General features: G+C 42.7%; 1 long non-coding RNA gene across 1 annotated transcript; it reads right to left on the bottom strand.

The window, feature by feature from the left end:
• Positions 1-4,779: 4,779 nt before the first annotated feature.
• On the bottom strand, positions 4,780-16,750 carry LOC126487375 (uncharacterized). The gene is made up of 2 exons (XR_007588352.1): positions 15,965-16,750; positions 4,780-12,989 (listed from the first exon to the last, which is right to left on the bottom strand). It is a non-coding gene; the product is annotated as an uncharacterized lncRNA (long non-coding RNA).
• Between the last annotated feature and the right edge of the window lie 4,954 nt (positions 16,751-21,704).

Genomic DNA, 21,704 nt, shown 5'->3' with positions numbered 1-21,704 from the left:
AAAATATATGATTATAATTAATGTGTGATAGTATGTTATTAATATAATAATATATTACTCTAGGTAGCAATATATAATATATTATTATCATATATAGAGTGGAGATGATTCTAGAGTTCTTTATTCAGACATCTCCCCTAACCACAGATATGCCAACTGACAATATTCAACGTGCTGAAGCACACTCCATCACTGCGTACCTCTGCTGCAGCATAAAAATTCATGGGGCTCTGTTAAGCCAGGGGAACAAATGTCTCAAAGCATTGAAGCAGCTGGTGGCCAATATATGCATGAACTAAGTTATGCATATAGATTAATAAAAATAATTACACACACACATGCACACACACATACACATCTGTTAAGGCTGGTTTTGCCTGGCATTTTGGTAGTGTGGAATGTGAGGTGACTTTAAAATGTGGTTACACGAGCTTACTCAGTGAACAGAAAGTAAACTGGCAGAAATAGGTATATGTCCTTTTTCTTTTCTTTCTTTTTTTTGCCCTCTGTAGAATAATTTTTGGAGTTCACAGGCGTTAAGATTCTAAGATCACCTAATGACACACCTGCCCTCTACCTTACAGCTTCCCTTATTTATAAAATCTGAGTATACTAATGAGATGTCGGTGGATGACAGCAATCGTATTGAAACATATTGGTTTTTTATTTGGGAGTGTATTTCTGTACTATAGAAGGATCTGGAAAATATCTATGCAAAGCAAATGTTGGCACATTAGAGGAGCTGCGTGTTTTGATTTCCTGGCTGCATATGGTAAACTACACGTGCTTAGCCACACTCGTGCAACGCAGGGCAGCTTGATGTATGCTGGGATTTATTAAAATGTAAATGACAAAGCAGAGAAGAATGTTCAGGCAATGGGATTGCTCCATTGACTGAATGCTCAAGACTGTATCTATTTTTGTCCAAGCAATGGTGGCTCCTGCTGGGGAACGTCAAATGGAGCATTCCGTTGCAGGGCACAGGGTGGGGGGACTCCCTTTAAGGAAACAGAAATCTGATCATTTCATTTTTAATGTACCTTTCCCAAAGCAGTAGCTTGTCAATACTTTTTACAAGAAAATCTGATAGATTTTGACCTGTGGTTATGAGAAGACAATCGTCCTCAACTATTACTGGACCTGTAACTTCATTCATGAAAATAATGTTCCTTGTGCTTGTTTTTTTTGTGCAGGGCCTTAGCTTGTTGGAAATAAGAACATTATGTATTGAACATGAATATGCGTGACATGGCAGCGAGCACACTCAATCCAAGAGATGATTCCTGACGGGAAATTGTTATTCATCCCAGAAAAGAGAGGGCAGAGAGGTAGGTGTCTTCATGAAGAGATTGAATTTAGAAAGAATGGGAGCCTGCTGTTTTTTTTTCTCTCCATGGGGAACAAGAGAAAATGGGATTAGACAACAGCGTGAGGGAATTGGAACAGAAATACAAATTTCCCAGCTCTGTAGATGCTCAAACACCAAAAGGTGTAGCGAAGGAAGTGTGTGCACACTGGTTTGATTTTTTGATGGCTTCAGAACAATGGTTCTCAACATGTGGGTCACAACCCCTTAGGGGTCAAAGGAACCTTTCACAAGGCTCACCTAAGACCATCGGAAAACAGAGATATCTACATTATGATTCATAACAGTAACACAATAACAGTTATAGAGAAGCAATGGAAATGATCTATGTTGGGGGTCAACACAGCATGAGGAACTGTATTAAAGGACTGCAGCATTAAGAAGGTTGAGGACCACTGGGCTAGAAAACGGAAAGACACATTTCCCCGTGTGGTCTTCTTCCAGGCTGTGAAAATGGGGACCAGAGGAGAGAGCTCCAGGATGTTCTTCATCCTCCCTCACGTAAGAAGAATCTGAAAGTTGGGCACAGTGGACAGGTCACCGAGGCTCTTTTTAAAGCAGTAGTTATTTGATAATGTCAACTTTTCCCTTGGAGACAGACTGACAGATTTCACCTGTACTGAGAAGCGTTAAACAGGACGGAATGCCGTGAAATGAAATAGGCGGGGAGCAAGGACACAAGAGCACAGTGCACTCTTCCATTTTTCTCTTCCCACCGTCATTTCTGCTCTTGCAAGGCAGAGCGTCCTTCCTAGTTAAGAGTGCAGTTGAATAGAGGCACATTGATCTTTGCAAGAAAACAGTTAGACCTCCTGGAGACCTGATCTCGTGTTCCTGGAGTGTGTGTGTGTGTGTGTGTGTGTGTGTGTGTGTGTGTGTGTTATACATATGTACACATGTGGATTTTTTTAGCAAATAGAATTTATGGTGCTCATATTTGATGTTTGACTTTTAAAAATTATGATTATGTGGATACTGGTTCTTTCCTGGTTTGAAGGTAATTTTATTTCCTGGAGCAGTTTACTATAGCAAAGAGTATTTGTTAAAATTAGAAACTAATTTGGTTCATATCTGAGTCATTATCTCACTACTCTGGTCGACTCAGTGACTAAGTATTGATTTGTCTTTTGAAGTAATTTGACAAAAAAAAATAAAATGAAGATAAGTTAAACAAGTGAATTTAAATTTTCCCCTTTTGGCTCTAACCTGATATCCACTGTCAATACCAAATTCTTAGTTTTCTTAGCATTTTTTGTCTCATTTACTCATTGTACAGAAGATTGGAGGTCGGGCCTAGTGCATGCTGGGCAAGTGTCTTTACCAGTGGGTTTCTTCCATTTCTAGCCTTCCTTAATGCTTTGTTCTGAGACGATGCCTCAGTTTCCCAAGCTGAGCCTGAGCTCACTATACTCCAGGCAGTGCTTGTGTTTGCAGTTCTTCTGCTTCAGCCCCCCAGGCCTGACGTCAAAATGCCTTGCAATACCATATCCCAATAGGCCACAAGTTCTCAGCTTTATATGCCTATTCAAAGCTCTATAAGGGCTTTGAAAAGATAGAGACCTGGGAATCAGTACTCAAACACCCTAAGCAGTGACCAAGGGCAACTGAGTGTGAGAACTCATATACTGGGTACTGCTAAGTAACTGAAATGATTCCATTCATATCATTCACTATAGACGCAGCGACCACATTTGTCCTATTTCCTGTTGCTTTCCTAATATCCAGTAAGGACCTGGCCAGTATATGCCATACATGCAATAAACATGTTCCCAATAAATAATTAATATTTTAATAAAATCTGGCTAACCCTCCACTAAAATAGGGCTGGTCAAATCTATCGTCTACTTGAGTCACTGTCGTTTTGACCTCACTGACTAAGTAAAAGCTCCATTTTCTTCTTTGGTTTGCCTGGGAATGCATAAAACAAAGTCATTGGTAATCCTATTGGTAATACCACATCCTTGGAATGTGACTATGTATCCTCAAGACAAGGAGTCCTTACATACCCAAAGACATATCTCTTACATAGTAGCACCATGGCTCATGAGACAAGAGATCAGACTGCATCTTGCTAAGGATCCAGACGAGCCATGCAATCCATAGATATCGTGGGAGGACCTAACATTATGCTGTGAACAGATCCTACGTACTTTTTCAGCTAGCTTTCTATGCCAGTGCTCTGGGCATCTTTACATCCAACGAGTTAATGTCCTTTGTAGATAGTCCAGTATGTATGGTATTTCAGTCATGGGATAATTCAGAGTGTAATCATACAAGTCATGCTTTTGTGTTCATGGTTCAGATGAAAACCCCTAGTTTTAAAATCATCATTGATAGAGGGTAAAATGACCAATAAAACAGAGTGCTTATTCTCTAGAACTGGGCTGGACAGGATCCAGATCACGAGAAGTGGGCAGCCATGCTGCTTATGAAAGGGTGGGCATTGGGCACATGTAACACTCAGGACTTCAGATGTAGTCAATACAGATAAGGAACTGAAATTCATGTAATATTAATTCACCTAAGTTGAAAGGACTGCATATGCTGAATGTCTAGCATGCTGGACATGTCTAGCATAGCTTTAGGATCTCTTACAGAGAGAAGACTGATGGAGAAGCCATCAGACTCGGTGGAATGTCTAGCAAGATGCAATGAAAACATCTTGGTAATGAAGTCAGCATACGGGTGTCTATGATGGAGTCTATGATGTCTACGATGGAGTCTTCTGAAAGGAAATGGCTGCTGGGTTAAGACGTGAAGAACAGATGGTAGAATTTGAACGGGATGGTGGACAGGTAAAGACAAAAGGTTACATGCATGAAAACTGAGGAGATTAAAAGAGGAAGAGAAGACGGAGATGATGATCTGTGCCCATGATGGGAAAGATCGATGGGGATTTGATTCGAGAGAGCTCTGCTGGAGGAAGGAGCCAGGACAGCAAGTTCTCTTGGTGCCATAATATCTCAAGGCCAATGGAAATTACAAAGAGTTTTAACCCTTGGAAAATGATGTTTATGATTTAGAGAATTCTCTGAGTTCCACTCGACACTTACGCAGGGAAATCCTGGTAGGATGAGGAAGTGTTCCATATAGGAAAAGATGTTTTCTTACTTCGTTAGCGCAGGGAATGGGAAGAAGCGCACTTATCTGAATAGAAGAAGGGAGGAAAGTCAAAGGGGAATCCTGAACTCCCTGCCACGGCATGTGGAAAGGAAAGACTGAACCTGGATTTCTGACATGAATAGATGACCATTTAAAGGTGATATGGGATTATTTAGAAATTGTCTCTAACAACAATTTTTAAATCTAATTAGATATTTGGTCCTTATGGATCACAAACTAGTTTTGATTTATACATATACAAGTGACAGCTATGTGAGCTGTCTTTTCCAATAAATCAACACAAGTCACAGTTAATACAACATTTCTTTTATTGGGAGTCAAGGACCAAGGAAAGTCTCATAAAATGTCAACAAAGTCACACTTTGTGCTTGGGCTACTCGTTAACAACAAACCTGTTTTATTTATGAACTCAGTGAGAACAGTGTAAGACAGAGCCAACAAACACTTTGAAAAAATAAGACAGCGAAAACCATGATGGGACTACTTAGGACAACATCAAACAGCTAAGTAGAAAGTTACATCAGTTAAATATCCAGTTAAACCTCTATGCCTTAGCAGACCTAGCTTAACTGTCCCCTTTAAGACAAAAAAAATCACAATTTGGACATCTATGTTATGTAGATAGCTACTCTATTAATCATTGCTAAATGCCAATCAAATGTAGAGTGGAAGCAAGAATGGGATTTTTAGTTCTATCTTTTTATGTACCAAATATTTTTGAATTAGTTACATGAATAAACGAGGATTACAACACAAAATGACTAGTGGTCATTATTAACACTTAAGTAGCACTGAAACAGTCATGGATCAGCATTCACAGCATTTACAAAAGTTGAACATTGGCCAAGTGGACTGAGAAGATGTACAATGGGAAATTGAACCTGTGCAGGTGAACCAATGACTTCATGATTTGTATACATGATTCATGTATACGAAACAGTATACATACAACTGTAGCTATTTGGGACTCCTTGGTGACAGATCGTTGACAACTTCTTGACCCAAATACACTAGTTCATAGCTGTATTTCATATTGACATGAGGTGGCCAAAGAGGGGAAGGGACGAGAGAGATCTACTAGATCTGGTCTATGAGACATTTCTTGATCACATAGACAGAATACCTCCTTTGATCAAATAGAAGTGCTTGTTTCTTTGGGGCAGGGTGGAATCGTTTAAAAGCCATTGAAAGACAACTGAAGGCCTAGTTTCTGGTCCTTGCTGGGCCGCTTACAAATATGTGGTTTGTTTTGTTTTGTTTGGGCTGGTTGGAGTTTTTCTCTAAGTTACTTTTCTTACAGACTATAGATTTATGTTTTCTGTCAAAGAGATCTTGTAACAGGTATCCAAGTCAAAAGTCTCATGATGTCTGACCAAAATGCAAAGGAACTATCTAGACTTCTGGCAGACTGTCCTCCACTAAATGTTCAATTTTCTGTTGTGAAAACACATTTTTATCATTCTGGTGTAATTCACATGCAAAATCATTGAGGCCATGAGTAAGCAGAAGAGCTACTTGTTTGCACAGATAGACATTAGGGCTGTGGGAACAGTGACAGCAGTATTGGCACTGATCACCAAATTCTGGCTTCAGACTTCAGCTCGTGAGTTTTGTGACCACAGCCTTGAATGTCCATAGCTGCATGTAGCACCTCGTCCAGGCACTTAACCTCCTCAAAATCTGTGTCATCGCCTAAGAAGCGGGTATAAAGTGTGATTTTCATAGATGTCATGAAATCTCTTATGCAAAATGCTTCCTAAATGGAAGAAATTTGGTAACTAGCAGTTATGAACAAAAGTAGTTTGTTCTACATGAGTTCTACACAGGTGCCACCAGCTGCCTTCCCCCTTTGCTTGTGACAGAGAACTGGAACTTTAGTTCTAGCTTAGTTTAGGTGACATCTGGGGTAGGAGAGGGAAGATACATGTGTGCACCATCTTTATAAGACGCACAGAAAGGGGTGCTGAGTACTGGGGGGAGTCAAGTTGACATGAGTATTTGCCATCTCCAAAACTCACCCTGTGGATTTCCTATGCCATGCCCTTGCATACTATCATGTCCACTTTAAGGACTCTATTTTCTCTGACCTTCCTATTTATGCAACATTTTTTTTAACCTTCTTTAAGGTTCATTTCATATTTTCTCTTTAGGGCAACATTCTCCCTTAGGTAAATCAATTTGGCCTCTTCTGAGCACATCATCTTTTGTTTTATTTCTGCTCTTATTGTCTACTGAATCAGTTTATCACTACATTTTGGGTAGCTCGTATACCCTTGTCCAGTTTGATTTCCACCCTTGGAAGCAGTTGCTATATCTCACAGAGTCAAGCTTGCCGCTCACAGTCTGGGGACATGATGTCGTGTTTCTGTGTGGTGGCATGAGTGTCTCTGTGGGCCACCTGTGAAGACATTGTTTTGAATTTTCTATATCTCGCTCAAGAACAGATACTATATGTTGATAAAAACCAGTCTCCCCAGAAGATCCAGTCTCTTCATACGTTAACATATCTGAGCAAAGTTGCCTTTACCCAAGCAGACTAACACGCCTATCCATACTCGGATCAAAACTAGATGGCATATAAATCTGAACACAGACAGACAAATGCACACGAGGAAGGGCAAATTTATGACTCGTGAATGGTCTGGGTCTTTCTGTTTCGTTCAGAGATGACTATTGGCTGCAACTGCACCATGCCGGGGGCTGCCGGGCAGGAGGGGTATCTTCAGCTGGTCACTTGCTTTGTTTCAAAACTTCACAGCGGGCATGAGCATCCATCAAACTAGCAGTCTCTGCAGTCTCTGTTCTTTCACTTGGGAGACACTCCCGAGGAAGGAGCTATAGGACCGGCTGAAAGGAGCATCAGTACAACTAAAGAGATAACAGAACACATCACAGACAGTGATCACATTGACTGTTTAATGAAAATGAATTTGTGACCCCTTCGGGTTGATGCTATATCCAACCATGGCAGAAGGGCTACATCACTTGAACAACCCAAAGTGGCTTTCTTTCATTGTTCCCCTTGCTCAAGGACCAGTGAAGCAGTGGCCTTGTCCCAGTGTGGACAAGAGACCCTACTGAGAAGAGTGCTTCAAGTCTACCCTCACTGAAATAGGACAGAGAGGCAGAGAGCAGAAGACAACAGGACACAGGTCACCTTCAAATAAGTCCTAGGAATGAAGATAAACTAAGTTGTTGTCGGTGCCTAACTGTTTAACAGCGCAGAGTTAAGGAAGACACTGGAATTATTGGAAGTTAATTGCTGACCCCTTGAAATTATCTTGGTATTTCTAGTGCCTGGCATAGAAGTTGGCACATGGTACTTAAAGAAAAAAGAGGGATAAGGGGAAGAAAGGAGAGAAGGGGAAGAGGGCAGAGTAGTAAGAAAGAGAAAGGAAAAGAAAAGGAAAGATGTGTGAATGGAAGGAGGGAGAGGAAACAGAGGGAAGGAGGGAGAAAATAGGAGAAAAAGAAGGAGGGAGAAAGTAATGGAAGAGGCAGTAGCTCCTGGAATACTGCAGCCCACAGGAAGAAAAGTAGTCAGATATAAGCACACTAAAAATATTGAGACTGGGGAATCAAGGCTGGCTTAAAAAGGGCTCTTACAGAAAAAGAGGCAGGGCCATTTCCAGCTGGCTTTGAACTTGTCAGTTTGGAAAGTGTGTTGTGGCCAAGTGACCATTGTAGGCCCATGAAAAGAATGTTACTACAATCCAAATGAACCAAGAGGAACAAGAAACACAAAACTTAAAAGGCAATAATCCCATGGAGGAAACAAGCCACACTACAAGGAATGACAGGCAAGCGGAAGGGTTGGGGGATAGGATGTGGCCTAAAACTGAAAGACAGGAGTCTGTCTGGGTATCTTCCAAGTCAATGTTGAAGGATGTAGGTTTCTAACAGGCATGAAGAGATTCACTTCTCCCACTGGGTAGCTTTATTTTTATTTTCATTTTCTTTAATTTGACCCCTAGGCTGTTACTTTTTCCCTCACCATTCCTTTCTGAAAATGAACTCCCATCTTTAGCGTTTTCTCAATGGGGCAAGCCAGATTAGTAGTAAATACTGAGCCTGGGGTGGAGTCAGGTGTAACTTTAAAGGGCAACTGATGATGCCAACAGACTCTGGGTTCCTGGCTCTGGCCTTGCTCCTATTGCCCTCTCCCCCCTCCCCCCGTCGGGCTGGAGAACAGCTTCAATAATTCCTGAGAGCTGTAAGAACTGAGAACCTTCCTGGTCTGACCCGCTCACTTCACAGATAGGGATGTCTGAGAAGAGGGTCTTACTCGGCAGGAGCTTTGGTGAATGAGACCGACTGTGCAGGTGGCTTTAATTTAACTAAAGCCTTTGACATCCACTTCTCCATTATCCCAGACAATGGCAATGCATCAATGAGCTAGGCACACTGAATGGGAAGTACTGGGACTCATCACTGCACTAAATACCGAGTACACTGAAGATGCTGGCTCTCCAGAGGGGAGATCTAACTGGGAGACGACTTAGTTCTAAATATTGTGGATGGGCAATATATTTTATAAACAATGATATTGAGGATGGGGTGCTAAGTGTTTGGCATCCATGTAATAATTCATTTTAAGCAAATTATCATGGTATTGTATTAAGGAAGGACATTGCATTTAATACTTTTATGATTCATATAGAGAGTGAACAATGGAATGTCCAAGACTATGTGAGAAGATTAAATAAAGCATATATCTCTTGGAGTCACATAGATCCAATCCATGCAAAAATGGCTCTTACATACAATAAACACTATCAAAAGGGAGTTTGAGGAAGGCCTATGCAGCAGGCAGCATGAGGACGGGCAGATTTCGCATGTTTGTCCTGAGTTAAAAACTTCACAGATCAACTTCTTCTTTTGGTTCTATACCTACCAAATTGTACTAAGGAGTGGTCTTCTACTCAACGTAAGGGTCTCTTGGGATCCTTCTGCGATTTGAATGCAGAAGCAGAGAGTGAGACCCTCACCTTGCCTTGCTCGGCAATAATTCTCCAAATTTGTCTTGACGGTCTCATCACCTACTGCATCCAGTCCGGAGTCAGGCTGACCAGCCAAGTCACTGTGCTTTTGCCTGGGTTCTTTTTCTTAAGAAGTAGATCTTCAGGGGGCAGCTTGCTGCAGGGGACTCCTCAGTGGAGCCAACAGTAGATCTCTGGAATCACGTTGAGGCCCCCAAAGGGACCTGAGGTTAGTGCAAAAGCGGCTCAGTTACTCATCATGTGACATGCAGAATGGAGGGGAAAACAGAAAAGCAATTGTTTATTATTCTCAATGGTTTGATTACTTTGATTAAGTTGAAAACCATCATCCCCGCCTAGTGCCATTTCTTTAATTCCAACAAAGGGAATATGAGTAATATTTACTACTCTGATGTTCTCTGTGCTTCCACGTTATCCAAAGTCAGGGTAAGTGATGTCTCATCCCTTGAAATTGCTCCTGAGTAGAATGCTTTTTTTTAAGCCAGCTTATTTTTTTAATTCCTTGTTAATTAATATAAGAATAAAAGGACTTTGCAGCCTGTGTGTTTGTGTGAGAAGGAAAGCCAAAACCTAGATGTTGAGAACAAATGATCCATGAAGAACTGCAAATGTTTTGCAGAGAATTCAAGTGTCTCCAGCGACAGCCCTTAGAGGGATCATCCTTTCACCACAGCTAGGATTTTTCGCTTTCCTTCTCACACAAACACAGAGGCTGCACAGTCCTTTTATTCTTATATTATTAACAAGGAATTAAAAAAAAAAGCTGGCTTAAAAAGCATTCTACTCAGGAGCAATTTCAAGAGACGAGACAGGCCCAAGGGTGGGGGTGGGCGACAACCTCAAGTAGGCTACACGTAAAGCAACGTGCAGCTATACGCACATTAGTATAATTACAGATTGCAAATTATATCGGATGTATCTAATATCTAATTTTTTGAAAGCTGATTCCACTTGAGACTTCAATAACAGCATCAACATTTTGCAGGTGGCTCCTTCTGTGTAGTATCCAAGGGGAATTATTCTTCTAATGTGCTTATAGCCCTCCAGTTAAAACTGGAGCTCCTGCCGAAAGGACCGGTGAACAATGAACACTGAGAATAACACCTTGACAAAGGAAATGGGGAGGGGGAGTATTATCCTGGAGAACAGTTACTCTAGCTGTACGTGCTTCAAGCAAGAAGGAACTTCAGCATGCGTCATTAGAAACTGTGGGGGAGGCTACATACATGTGGAGGAAGCCAGCTGACAAGCTACGGGGTAGCCATCTACTAGATATAGAGATCAAAGAGACGTGCATCTGAGTGGCGTGCTATCCCTTTGACTGCAAACAGAAAGCCTTACACTCAATTCAGATCATCTAAGGCAGATAGATATCCAGTTCGTGTGTCTGAAGAAGATCCAGGCTCTGCTTTGAGGAACTGGCTTTTGTCCTCACAACCCTACCATGAATCAATCTCCAAAACAACTAAACTGGGTTTTGAGATCTCGGAGAAGGAAGTGTATTCTTCAAGTTGATTGGATTCTTTTCCTTGATTCTGCTTTACGGACCATTCTGCTAATTAGCTGGGGTTGCTGCTGAATTATTTAATTACCTGCACCTTTGTGCCACGAAATATGTTGTCATAGCACGCTCCACAGTGCAGTGGCTGCTCACGTTTAAGGATGCCTCTGTAGTTACTGCTGTCCTTTGTTCTGCTCAGAAATGGTTTTAGAAAAAGGGGTGGGCCCTGAAGGAGGAGCTTTGGGGTGTGTAAAATAAAATCATACATTCCTGGTGCACGTGCAGAACCGGATGCACTTATATAAATTCCATCCTCGAAATCAAGAGGCAGCTCCATTCCGAATAAGCCACGGCGCATGTCAGTGATTTCCAATGCAGCCACGAGGCTCTGAGTATACCTTGAGCATCTCCCCTAATGAATACTCACTGCAGTGCCATGGATAAGGGACGACTCTTTTTTTTTTTTTTTTAAATCAGCAAGGAATGTCTTTAACGAGGAAGAAGTAAATTATGATAATTACTCTGAATGGTCGGATCCTTGAGCATTACTAATTAGCATTTATTGCCTGGATTATAGAACAATACAAGTGAAACCAAACTGCGATTGCTCTTTTACCTTGAAGACTTGAAAAGGCAATGGATGAAGAAGTCGGCAGCCACCTCCCTGGTGCAGGCCGCAGTCAGCCCACCTCTCCACAGCCTGAAGACTCCCTCCTTGTGGCAACCCACCCATATGGTCCTCAGCCTTTCCGGCCCGTTCATCTTTTTGTGTTAGGCTCATATTTGCATGGACTATCACAGTTGCAGGAGACTGATGGCTGGAGAAACATTTTGGCTCTCATACCATCTGAGGACAATATTATCAGTTGAGAGAGCTTAGCAATAAAGAGCTGAAATGCCATGCTCCATAAAAATATGGAATTCTTTCAGAGAAATAGCTGACTTAAAAAGAGAACAAAGAACTCAGCTCTTGGTGAATAAAATTTTACACTCCTTTTCTCAAAAAAATAGCCAAGAAAAGATGATGGGTTTCTGGCATAAGGATATTTATTTATTTATTTATTTATTTATTTATTTTCCATTAGGAATCTGTGATAACATGGTTTCTGAAATTCAAAGAACAAAAATTAGATGTTGATAAACAGGCTGACAGTGCAAAATAAAATTTGGATAATTTGGCAACTGAATGTTTTAAATAATCCAGCAGGTAAAAGGAAAGAAAAAAAATTCCCTGAGCCATTTATCATTCTGCAATCCCTGCTGCTTTCCACACCCCATTATATCAAACGAGGAGAAAAGACTATGTGCAGCCAAAAAACGGGCCCTAACTACAGTCACTGGTCTTCCAAATACCTTCCATGGTTTCCCCACCCCTCTCCCGTCTAGTTTGAAAGGGTAAGTTTGTCTAAATCTGTGAGGAGATTTAATAGACTGGGGGAAGAAATTAATTCTGCCGAATGAGCAAATGCATGCGAGTTGCCCAGATGCAAATAAGACAGATAATACTTTTCTTTGCCTTTGACATGCTAGGCGGATTAGTTTAGAATGTTAAATCTGATTTTATTAGAATATATTAGCAGTGTTTTAATTAATACCAATCAAACGTTTTCTTTCCCTGGGGCTTGATATGTTCCTAACACTTTCTAAATCATCTGTTTTTCTCCCCCAGAAAAGAAGAGGGGGGAAAAAAACTACCAAAATCACCAAAGCCTTTGTTACATTCTTACGTTACCCGTATTCAATGGAAAACTGTAAACTTTTTGTATAAAGGTGTTTTGCCCAGAAAATTGGTTCCAGGTGCCAGATTTTAAAATGAATACTCTTCTCTAGCATGCTTCCTTAAAACAAAACAAAACAAAAAAAGAATTAGAGATTTGAAAATTAAGCATTTTCTATATTTTTCTCTGGGGTAAACATTGCAAAAGGGATTCAGCTGGTTCCTCTTGTTATCAGTGGGGCTTCTAAAAGCTGTTAGCTCTCCACTGTGATGGTTTGGAGCCTGCAAAAAAAAAAGGACTTAAAAAAAAGAGGTGGTAGTGTTAGTGAAGGAGTGTGTGTGTGTGTGTTTATGTGTGTGTGTTCGTGTGTGTGTTCGTGTGTGTGTTCGTGTGTGTGTGTGCATGCGCGCGCTAGCTAAAAATACAGTGAGCCACTGCGCCCTGTGAATTGTAACTGCTCCAAGGAGGTACAGAACTGCGTTCCCCTCATTATCCCTCCCTTTCTCTCCAGCTTCCTGTCCTTCTGCGCCCCGAGCTCCAGTTCCCTCGTTCTCTTTTCTTCCCCCGGTGCACCTCCAACTGCAGCTCCCCGCCTTATTTTTTTTTTTTTTTTATCTGCCAGGCTGGATTTGCGCTTTTAAAGATCAGTATCAATAATAGCCTGCTTGTTTCGGTTACACTCTCCCTTTAGAAGACAGTCCCCTCTAATTGCTGCGTCTGGGCTAGTCTAGACTGGTAGTGATTGAACCAACCACCAATTATGTTATTCATTTCACTGAACTTCGCTGATGGGCTCCATGAGGAAGAGGGGGTGTTGAGAAACCTGCCCTTGCACTGGAGCCTGCTGAAATATAAAAATCTGTTGTGTCGTCGCGAGCCCTGCTGAATGCCTGGGCCACCAGCTTTACAGTAGCACTCTGAGAACAGGGAGCCATCCACTTGAAAACATGGAAAAACCAGGAGAGCCGCCTAGTACAAACTGCAACGTTTCTGTTGAATTCTGTCCCTCGATCATTTGAACTCACAGAGAAATTACACCTACCCCGTCTTTATTGATCCATGCACACATTTCTGTCACCTCAGCTGCATACATATTTTGCCTTCAAAAAGCACCGAATGCTTGCCAGTCTTGCATTTGGGTGCTGTGATAATATACGACCCATAAGTTAAACTGATGCACTGCCATAATTTCCACATAGGTATGCATGCACATAGTGGAAATGGGGCGGGGGATCGTTAATCATTTCGTGTAAACTAATGGAAAATCTCTTACATGACTGTAAGCTTTGAAGCACATTCTATCAAAGGCTGCCAAGTAATAGTTAAATTACAGCCGAAGAAGAGGTTTCAACAAAAGACACAGCACAATTGTTGCACACTTCTCAATTCAGCGTTCCGATGCAAAATGCTTTCTTGACTACGATTTGGAATAAATGAGTAAAACTGAGATAAACCCTTACAAATAGGACGGGAGCAGCTCCCTTCGCCTTCCACTCGCGTGTGCAGTGAGGTTACAACCGTTACAAAATCTTTCAAGGATGAAAGCATTTGGAGTCTGAGTTGATTTAGGTATGTTCCAAAAATGGAGAGAAAGGTTGGGCTGAGAAGAGTAACTGTTTCAAGGAAACTGTACGCCCAAATCTTCTGCAACAAAGGGAAGGTAAGCCGTGTTCTTCATCCCCCGTGTGAGGCAGACTGAATCACTGAAATTACCCTGCCATGAAAAGTTATAATCCCAGAAAACTACAAACTAGGAAATGCTAACAATTGCCTCAAGAGAGGATCATTTTAAATGTCGTTTGGTATTTCCAATAACTTTGTCCAGTTGAATTAAAATCCGGATTAAAAAAAATCTTTCCAGCTTCTAAAGAGAGTCATAGGCATTGATTTCCCCCCAAAAGAATACAATATCAAATGCACCCAGTTATTTCTTTCATTCCATAATATTTAGAAAATCCATTCCTATTCTTATCACCTTTAAATTCACCAAGCATTACATTTTTAAAGAGGAATCACACCAAAGAGGCAGTTTATCTCCTTCCATTTTGTGTTTAAGAAATCTTGCAAAGTAACACATTATGTTATCTTTCCTAATCTCTTAATTCCCTTCCTTTGTATTGAATACGAGAGTTGAATATTTAACCTATTAATTTATTCCAAACCAGTGGTTCTAGCGTACCTATGTCAGTGAAACCACTGTTTAGCCATGTACGACACATGTGTGGACAATGCGGATATTATGTATTCTCATGCCCATTTTAATTGAGCATAATTTTGAGATTAACTGTTGAGTTTAAAAGTTGGAGGCATGGGGCATGCTGGGACTTCAGCTGAGATGTTCTGAGGTCAAGCACCAGGTACTGAGCTGTTGGTGTTACGCTCTGGTAGTACTGCGTGTTGCTCTCAAGGAATAGACCCTGCCGATGAGTTTCCACCAGCCTCAGTGTCAGCCATGTCCACAGGCATCCATAGCAGCCAGCACAGGATGCTGATAGTCTCTGTCTACTTCAACAGAAGCCAGGAGCTGCCACACTCTGGTCACCTGATCCCATCTAACAATGGAAGCCTCAGAGGTGTACTCTCAGCACTTCTGACAAACTTTCTTTTCTATTTTTTTTTCTTAAAAGACAAAAAGTTCCTTCATCGACGCACAGGCACGACTCGCAGCTCCCAAGAGCCTAACCCGTGGATTTAAACGGTAAACATCACAAGTTAGGGTCTCAGGGACTGAGGGGAGCGCAACACATTTTTTTTCCTTTCTTTCTTGAGACAAAACAAAGCAAAAGACAAGAATGACAGACAATTTTGGTGGCAGACTCGGGACTAAAATGCAGCAAACAGGTGGTCCAGTGTGGCGACAGCCTGGCTTTCTAATCCTCTTCCCTTCACAAAATTTAGAGCCATTTCTGACTCGTATAGCCCTGCAGACGCAATATATACCTGAACATGTAAATGCCGGTTACAGCAAAGAAAACTTTTATGCTTTGGGCAGAATAATTTACTAATTGGGAAATAATATGAATAGACTCAGAAATGTTTATTTCTATTTGGTTAATAAAAACAAAAAAAAATCCCCTGATCTATAATCGGGATTAAATACCTCTTCAAGGCTTTCACTAGTAACTAGCTGGAATGACTAAGGCGAAGAAAATAACCCTCTGCCTTCCCCCAGGGCAAGCATGCCACATGCAACAATCCTAAGAGATGAGGTTTGGGGGAGGCAGGAATCGGAGGTTAGAAAGGTTTTTGAACTCACCCATTTGAAGTGGAGCCGGCTGCAGAGCTTCCAGGAGCGCCATCCGGAGCCGGGGGGAGAATGTGAGCTTGCAGTGCGCTAGGCTGGGCGAGGTGTTCAATAGGACAGAGAATGGGGCGGGGAGGGAAGGCGGGGGCAGGAAGCGATACTCCAAAATCCAGAGAAGACCGTAACTCTGTGGTTTATGCTTTGACCGGGGGTGGGGGTGGGGGAGAGAAGCAGTTGGGTGGGAGTGGAGGGAGGGGCTGGGGCTGATCAAATTTGGAAAACAGTCGGTTAAAAAAATTAAAAATAAATAAATCGAGGGAGAACGAGAAAATTTCCCAAGGACTGCTTGGAATTTTTTTTTTCCCCTTTTCCTTCTTCTTTCTCTAGCATGCAGAGTTCCGCCAGTCTTGCAAAGCGGGCCCTCCTCTGCATCAGCTGCTTGGCTGAGGCCAAGGCCAAAATCACCCAGAGCGAGCACCAGCCTGTCATTTGGTAGACGCAAAGTGGGAAGGGGTGGGTGCGAGCTGGGGAGATGCTCCCCCACCCTCGCCTCCCGCTGCGGATCCTTTGAAGCCGTTGGCCAATATTTCAGAGGAATCCGAAGCATAATCCCCCTCCATCTTCACAGACAGCCACTAGTGTGGTACCTGATAGAGTCGCGTTCCCAAACCTCCTCTGCCTGGAAGCAGAGCTTGGCTTTCCTGTGCAGACTCAAAAAAAGAAAAAAAGAAAAAAAAAGGAAAAGAAAAAAGAACCGAAAGGGAGGAGAAGCCGACGGGAAGATGCTTCTTTAAAAAAAAAAAAAAAAAAAAAANNNNAAAAAAAAAAAAAAAAAAAAAAATTCTTTCCCCTCACCCCTCCTTTCTTTTATCCCAGGCCTGAGCAAAGTAGATGGCTGGCTGGGCACACAGAATAACAAAGCACCGGCCCTAAGGAAGACACTGGAGGGGGCCCTTCTACTCCGAGTTTAAAAAAAAAAAAATAAAGAGAAAGAAAGAAAAAAAGCTAACTATTTTTAATATACTTTCATATACAACTAGGCACAGTGAAGAGCTCTAGGCTCGCCTCCTCCCCACCAGAAGAGCTAGAATCATGCCAGCCACCCCCTAAACCACGTCTCCTTCCCGCGGAACAGGGTCTGTTTAGAACACCCACACACACAACTTTTTTTTCTCACCTCTGTAGGTTCTGCTCATGTACAGTCCTCTGTTCAGCTCACCGTCTCTCCTTTTTTCTCCTTTCCCTTTTCTCTCCAAAGAGCCAGTCCGTCATCATCATACCTAGCCAGTCTCTCTCTCTCTCTCTCTCTCTCTCTCTCTCTCTCTCTCTCTCTCTCTTCCCGCTCTCATATTAATAATAATAATAATAGCCCTTTCGACATAGCAGCATGAAGTGGCTGCTTTGAGAAAGCACATTTAATCTTTACTGGCTCCCCTAGGCTTCACTGAAGAAGAAGGCAAGGGGAGAAAAAAGGAGAGAGAGAGGGAAAAAGCATGTAAGGGAGGCTGCTGACGGACAGCAAGCATCAGGCACAAATCAGCGACAAGTTGAATTTTCCTAGACCACACTGCCCCCTTTCTTCTCGGCTCTCCTTGGGCTCCTGGAAAGCCCCAGTGTCTGGTTACAGGAGGCAATGGGTCTCTTTCTGCCAGCCATGGTGCAGATTCCTCACATGCCTGCTTAAACCTCTGGCAGAGTAAGGAATCGATATCCCCCCTCTAATCACCTTTAGCTCTTTGATGGCTTCCCCCCTTTTCTGAGAATCCACTTGGCTTCCCTTGCCTCTCCCCCGCCCTGCCAGGCTCCTGCATACAAAGCTCGCAACACTGTCTGTCATCTCTTGCTTCCTTCCATATCTTGGAGACAAGCCTCTTCTAATAGCCTCTCCAGCTCGCTCTCTCTGTGCTGCACCATGTCCTCCCGGACTAGCAGCTCCAGATGCACGAGACAGCTCCCTGACTACTAATGAGATCAAAAATACACCATCAGGTCAGGGGAAACTAGACATTGTACTCTACAGATTCAAATGTGTGTGTGTGTGTGTGTGCGTGTGCGTGTGTGCGCGCGTGTGTGCATGTGTGTTTTCTTTTGCTAGACCTACAGTTCAGGTAGCTCATTTTCTAAAGTGGGGGTGGGGGGAATCAAGGTGGGGATTGTGAAGAAGTGAGACCTCCGGTGATATGCGGTTCTTTGGCCAATTGTCTGGCATCCACGCACGTTCGTGAATGAGTGCAGGTGAGGCTTGTGAAATTTTCCTCTTTTTTTTTATGGACAGATAGTCAACAACGCCCAAACATTTCTTTGAAACTGTTATGTGAAAGCATAAAAGAGCAACAACTCAAGTCTATATTTAAGACACACAGACACTCTGGGCACATAATGATCACAATGCTAAAAACCTCATGCCTTTCAATGCCTGGGTTTTGTTGGTTGCCTCCGCTTGCAACGTGCACTAATTTGCCACTTACGTCCCTGGGATTTGGGAAGCTGCTCAGTCAGTCTCCACAGCTCAGCCTCACCCTTGCCTTCCACTGCTGGCTTTTTCCTCATTCCTGAAGCGTCTGTAGCCTCCCATGCCCATCAGACACACACATCCTTTATTGATCAGCGTAATGTGCCTCAATAATCATAAGCAATACTTCAGATGGCAAAAAAAAAAAAAGAGGAGAAATAAGGAGAGGGGGGAGAGAGGGTGGGAGGGAGAAACCCAAGAAAAAAGGAAGTCATCTCCGAAAGAGAGATGGGAGCGGCATGCAGGTTTTCTGTTGTCACCCATTTTAAACGCTCGCCTTCCATACAGTGTCCTCTTAAAGAAGGTACCACCCCCCAAATTAGGGTCTCTACCTATCCATAAACACAGTGGGTAGATTGCTGTCTTAACCCAGTTTTCCCAAGGAGGCTAGAATCCTGTAGACAACAGACAGCGCTGTGTTAAAATAGAATACGGGGTGCTGCAAATAGCAAGAAAGGAGGGGAAGACAGCCAAGGACGCAGGTTCCCGGCAAGTGGGTGTTTTAAAAGGTAGTTTCTTTGTGCTCCTCACAGACATTCACTGTGCTTTGTCTCTGACGGTGAGACTTCAGATGCACGGCTGGATGCCGAAGGAAGAAGACAGGAGAGAGGAAATGCAGCTATGAGATGGAAAAGCAGAGGAAGGGAAAGAGAGGAGAAGGGGAGGGAGGGACAGGAGGAAAGGAAAGGAAGAGGAAAGGGGAGAGGAGGACAAACAGGCAAAGGAGGAGAAGTAACAGAATGCTGCAGTATCTTTAACGTATTTTTTCTTATTGTCATGACTGGGAAGCAGGAAGGCATGAGCCAGGAGCTGGTGACTGGGTCACAATCTTTTTCAAATTTAGCTAATAGAATGTTTGCACTAGACTGATGAAGAAGAGAGAGAGAGAGAGAGAGAGAGAGAGAGAGAGAGAGAGAGAGACATGCTAAAATAATCAAAAAGGGTGGAGCTGTCAAAAAAAAAACTTTGACTCATTGGGTCCCTCCCTGTACCACCAAGATGAATCACTCCTAAAGAGAGTCCTCGATTGTCTCGGTGTATGCACTTGCATATATGCAGGCCAGAGAACAGGCCACTGTACCCACCTGGAAAGGAAAGATGGGGGAGAAGGAAATTCTCCTAACCTCGGTGATTTGCAATAACAGTTTTGCATGACTTCCAACACTAAGCTAATTTGTACTTGTCTGGGCTCACTCTGCTTACAAAGAAACACCAATATGTGACTTAGGAAAGTTAGACTAAGGAACACATCATTTTCTCCATACAACTCAGGCAGGTCTTTGGAGGATACTTATTTGAAGCAGTTAACACCTGACCCCAATTTCTGTGGGTAATTAGTGAGCTAGATAACCACACAAAGTGGGTAATTGTTTAGTACCCAAGGGTACGCTAGAAGTGGGTAGTGGCTTTGTTAACAAAAGCATATCTCTAATTATTGTATCTATGATGGGTGTTTTAAAAATACCAGTTACTCTATCAAGTGAACCATGATCGATAGATATGTATATGCTGTCCTCAGCAGATACATACGTGTCTTGCATCATGGTTCAGAATATTTACCTCTAATGCACAGAGAGAGAGAGAGCAGTGAAGATTAATTAGTTAACATCTGTAAGACTCTCAGAAGGTGAGACAAACTAGAGCGCTTCTCAATGCAATATTCGTATTGTTATCAGTACTCTGGCTGTGCTACCCCTGGCTGAGAGAAGCTGCTGGAGGAGATGCTATTGTTCGGCCTAGGCCTTGGTCTGATGGTAATGCAGAGACTAGCAGCGACCACAGACGTAATGACTGTGATCATGGGAAGTGGGCGAATGCCTGACTGTCTAACCCAGCTGGAAAGGAGAGGTAGGCAGGATTGAGCTGACAGCTGACTCAGGTTAGGTCTAAGGAGCTGGGCTCAGAGGTGGGGAGAGGGAGGAGCAACGAGCCCAAAGGGAATTGAATCAGCTCTACCACATCCTCCTCCTAGAGTCTTCCTATCATTCCCCTCTTTGAGGGGGTACAAATACATCCAGAAATCCCTCAAAGAAGACATCTGTGCAAGTTCTGGGTTAAACTTAGCACAATGACATCAGTTATATAGTATTTATTGTGAAGAAAAACTTGTGTATAAATCTCATATGCTGATGCAAATGCATTTTAAAATATTGCTATGTTGAGGGTAGGCACACATAGGTCAACCTCAGATATCTTTAACCCAGGATTGGGAAAGTGAGAAAGTAGCACCTTACTGCTTTTATAAATGATTCCTGGGATGAGAAGGGTGCTATTTATTTTTCCTAAGAAGGAAAAAGAAGGAGTGGGGAGAGGAGAAGGAAAAAGAGAAGGGGGAAGAGATATATATAGAGAGTCCATGCATGCTTTGGGGACCCTGATCCTGGAGATCAACTAATCATTGAAAATAATAAACAAGAATCACAACTTACTACTTTCTCTGTGAATAGCCACCTCATTGAGTCTGTCGTCTGGGTCTGAAGTCCACATCTTCAAGTAGGTTCCCCCACACTTTTTCTTTCAAAAAAGATCAACCTGGGAATCACCCTGGAGATCTGGGAGACACAAGTATGTGGGAAGAATAAAAAATAAAAATAAAAAAATAAAAAGCAGAGATGTCGTAGATGTTGTATTCCATGCAGTGGATGCTTCTAGGCAACTGGGAAGAGAGTTGACCCCATCCTTCACCAACAGGTACCACTGCTAAAATCTTTGCTGGCCAGTGCTCCCAGGACACACGCTGAGGCTGTGATTGGAGGCTAACTTTGGGGTAAATGTATTTGAAGAGCTGAGAGGAAATTTCTCCAAAAGCCATCCAAGCCAGTCTTGTGACCAGAAGCCCAGTGTTTGTCACCCCCTCTCTGAGCTCAGAACTACAAAGGCTAGCTGGCATTCTCCAACCCGCCCCGCTCCTTTCAAACCCACAGACTGTGCCAGACTTGGCCCCACCTCCCCCCTGGAACAGATTCTGTAGCCCAGCTCTACACGCTGCTGCTGCTGCAAGGAGCCCGATTTCCATTTGAATTGTCCTACCTGGCTAGTCCCTCTGTCACTGGTCCTGGTTCCTGATTCTTGGCAAGATTTCAAAGGCAGGCCCAGTCAATTGTTTTGTCTCCCACAATCTTAATCTTCAACACTTCCGGTTCCTATCCCGCTCCAACCCCTGCAAATGTAATCCTTTCAAACACAAAAATATGATCTCTTCTGCACTTTCTTGAATGTATGGACACCACTACCTCCTTT

The sequence above is a fragment of the Alexandromys fortis genome, unplaced genomic scaffold, assembly GCF_014885135.2.
Source record: "Alexandromys fortis isolate MF-2015 unplaced genomic scaffold, M_Fortis_MF-2015_v1.1 scaffold_190, whole genome shotgun sequence".
Lineage (NCBI taxonomy): Eukaryota > Metazoa > Chordata > Mammalia > Rodentia > Cricetidae > Alexandromys > Alexandromys fortis.
This window is presented reverse-complemented; position numbering and strand designations above follow the sequence as displayed.